Raw genomic sequence first — 3,793 nt, 5'->3', positions numbered from 1 at the left:
GGCCCTTCAAGCCTGCACCACCATTCAGTATGACCATGGTTGATCATATAATTTCAGTATTCTACTCCCGCTTCCTGACCATACCCCTTGATCCCTTTAGCTGCAAGGGGTACGTCCAGCTCCCTCTTGAATATATCCAATGACCTGGCCCTAACAGCTTTCTGGTAGAGAATTCCACAAGTTCACAACTCTCTGAGTGAAGAAATTCTTCATCTCAGTCCTGAATGGTTTACCTCTTATTCTTAGACTGTGACTCCTAGTTCTGGACTTCCCCAACATTGGAAGCATTCTTCCCATATCTAGCCTGTCCAATCCAATCAGGATTTTATATGTTTCTTTAAGATTCCTTCCTTATTCTTTTAAGTACTGAACTACCCCATCATTGAGGATGGGTATTGCTGTTAATTCCTGTATCCAAAGACTGAACTGGATGGGAAGGTGAGTGACACTCAGAAAAGATAATCATGAAAGGACAGATCTATGATAGGTAGAATGGTAAATCCAGAGCACTGTTCTAAATTCTGTCACAAATACAGAAATTGTGCACAGATTGGTAAAAGGCAAGTTGAGGACAAATATGTGGAGGAATTCTTCATATATTCAGATAAAGTGGATTCGTGGAGATAAATGGTTGGATTATCAACACAAATTCTCTTAATTAAAAGGTTGAGAAGGAGCGAAGGGTCTCTTTCTGTTCTTATTACTCCATAAATCTATAAATGCTGGAACTTTACAATTGGGTGTTGACTTACAGTGGCAATATTACAGTTTTCTCTGAAACCAAAAAATGCTGGAGATCATAGTCGGTCAAGCAGCATCCATGGAGAGAAAGCAAGCTAATGTGTCGAGTCTGGATGATTTCATCAGAGCTGATGTGAGATGTCGAGGGGACAGCATTTATGCAATAGTGGTAGTTGGCGGGGCTGTTGGATTGCTGGGGTAGAAAGGATGTTAATTGTTCAGATTAAGTGATCAGAATGTGGGAATGGCAGAACAATGGTGTTTCCAACTGCCAAACTGGAAAGAACAGATATTGGAGTGGGGGGAGGGGCAAGAGGACATAGTGACAGTGAATGTAACAAACAAAGCTAAGAGAAAGGGAAGGAATGAGTTCACAATCTGAAGGTGCTGAACTCAATATTAAATCCACTTAATCTGAACTGTCAACATCCTTTCTCCCCCCAGCAGTCCAACCTCCAACCCCCGTTGACTCCGGACACATACACACACAGAGACACACACTTCACGTCAGCTCTGATGAAGAGTCATGTAGACTCAAAACGTTAACTTGCTTCCTGTGCATGGATGCTGGTGGCCCTGCTATGATCTCCAGCATTTTTTGTTTTCAGTACAAATTCCAGCATCTGCATTAATTTACTCTTACAATTTTCTCTGTTCCCTGAAACCACTCTATTTCCAGCAAGAGGTATCAGAGGCAAAAAGCAGAGATTATATGCTTATCAAGTAATGTGACCATTAATGCTATAATTGGAAACAGCATCACGGGGAAGAATTGGAAATGAGATCTTTGTAGTGGGAATTAAATAAGATTTTATTTTTAAAAAAAGGTTCCAATGGAAGTAATACAACTAGTAATGTAATTCACATTCTAGCAGGAATAAATCTTGAACATCCTAAGAATCTATGTCAGCAGAAATGACTGGAGAGGAACCTTGTCCACCATAAGGGCTTGAGAGAAGCCTAGAGAGTATAAACAGATATGTGTAAACAGGATAAGAGAAAGAGAAAGCAGAGATTTCCGCTTATTGTACGAGATAAAATGTAAACAATGTAAACATATGTGATCGCGCAGGTTGATGCTTTTCTGTATGCATTGACAGACATGGGGCAGAGCCAGGGTATCAGACAGAATTCTACTTAATCAGTCTAAGACCGAGGTTGTTTGCATTAACATGAGGTTAACCTGTATACCTCAGTCCTCCTGTGGTCTCTGTGTAAGAATTAACAACATCATGATTTAGTTAAGTGCAAAGTGAAACATTTCTAAAAGATTATTGAAAATTCCAAGATTAACCAGAGCATAGGTCAAATGTAGCATATAAATCCTTCCATTACATTCCATCAAATGATCTCTGAACAAGGTTTACACTGATTAGATACTGAACAAAGTCTCCTTGGAATTGTTCCATCACATGATATGTCCAGCACAGGCTAGGCATGGAGTAAAGTGTCTTAAATGATACCCTACCAAATTATCAGACATTTGAGCTGATTTCCATCTTGTGTCTACAATTCACATTTTCCCATTTACTGATACTTCAGTGCTTAACTATCTTTCAGCTATTTCAATTTATTTGTAACAATTGTCTGATGTGTTAAACTGGATAAACCCTCTCCCCCTAGCATACAGTTACTCTCAGTTATACTTTCACAACAAACACATCAGACACATCTATCATGAATGGTCTTAACATGGTCTAGAAAACCTCATTTTGTTCAAAATCTAGTTCTTCAAAGCTTTGTTCTTTCTGATCCTTTACTTCATTGTCTTTTATGTCAAGTGACTTATTCAACAGACTTGCCTTGGTAGATGTGACTTCAAAATCTTGTCACATAATGTTGTGGCACACTATTTGGGAAGCCCTGCCTTAGGGGATTTATTAAAACTTCCTTGTTAATTGTACAAGTTAGAATCAAAGAGTCATAGAGACGTAGAGCACGGAAACAGACCCTTTGGTCCAACTTGTCCATGCCGACCAGATATCCTAAATTGCAGCTGAATTTTATATGTGGGGAGGGGAATTCTCATTTAATAATTTAGCACATATAAGGAGATACTCAATGACACTAGTAGTTGGCTCTGGAGTTAGGAGCTATACAACTGTTATGTTTCACTTTGTGAAAATATCCAAGACTATGAGATAGATGACTGGTCTTGTACTTTACCAGCTGGCTGCCAAGAGTTTGACATTCAAGTACATGCCTCTCCAAAGGGCAGAAAGGGACACTAACTTACAGCTGGAAGGAAGTAAGACTCCCTCACCAGATCTACAGACAGAGGATCAGTTCTGCAGACATGTTTGTGCAATAGTGCCCCAGAAGCCTCAGGGACTTGTGGCACATTGCAGCTGGCAACTGCAGCCACCTGGGATAATACATCTTGTCAAGCAGAAAAGGTGGGTACAAAGTGCGAGTAGCTGGTAAAGTCACTGGAATGCCACCAACCTCTGTATGTTGGTCTCTGGTTCATGTTGTGTCTGTGCATTGCAAGGAAAGAAAGCAAAGAGGTCTGAGTGTTCATTGTTGATTGTGCGGAGGAGAGGGAAGGGGACCATTTTTGGAGTTGTTGTATAGAGATGAAATGGAAATATAATTAAGCTTAATGGAAGCATTGGCTACTGAGCTAGGGATATCAGGTGCCTAAAGTGGTGTTGCAATACATGCTGTTCAGGAGAATGCTTGCAAAGTCACCCATCAGTCCCTCCTAAGGTCCTGGATCCTGTTGGTGCACAGTCTCCAGATTAGAGGGATCATCCTTCTGCTGTCAATCCTTTTGCTATAGTCTCTCGAAGCCACACTTGATCAAATGCTTCCTCGATGTGAAGTGCTGTCCCCTCCACCCCTTTGGTTCATGATCAGACCAAGACTAATGAGGTCTGCAGTGAAAGTGAAACATTGTTGAACAGTTTTTGCTAAGTGAATTCTGCTTAAAAGCATCTTCAATGATTCCTTTCATTGATGGGCAGCATTTGGTCAGAGATAGTAGGAACTGCAGATGCTGGAGAATCTGAGATAACAAGGTGTAGAGCTGGATGATCACAGCAGGCCAAGC

This window comes from Rhincodon typus, chromosome 23 (assembly GCF_021869965.1).
Source record: "Rhincodon typus isolate 14 chromosome 23, sRhiTyp1.1, whole genome shotgun sequence".
In the NCBI taxonomy this organism is placed as follows: domain Eukaryota; kingdom Metazoa; phylum Chordata; class Chondrichthyes; order Orectolobiformes; family Rhincodontidae; genus Rhincodon; species Rhincodon typus.
The sequence above is the reverse complement of the archived record's forward strand: the minus strand, read 5'-3'. Positions refer to the sequence as shown.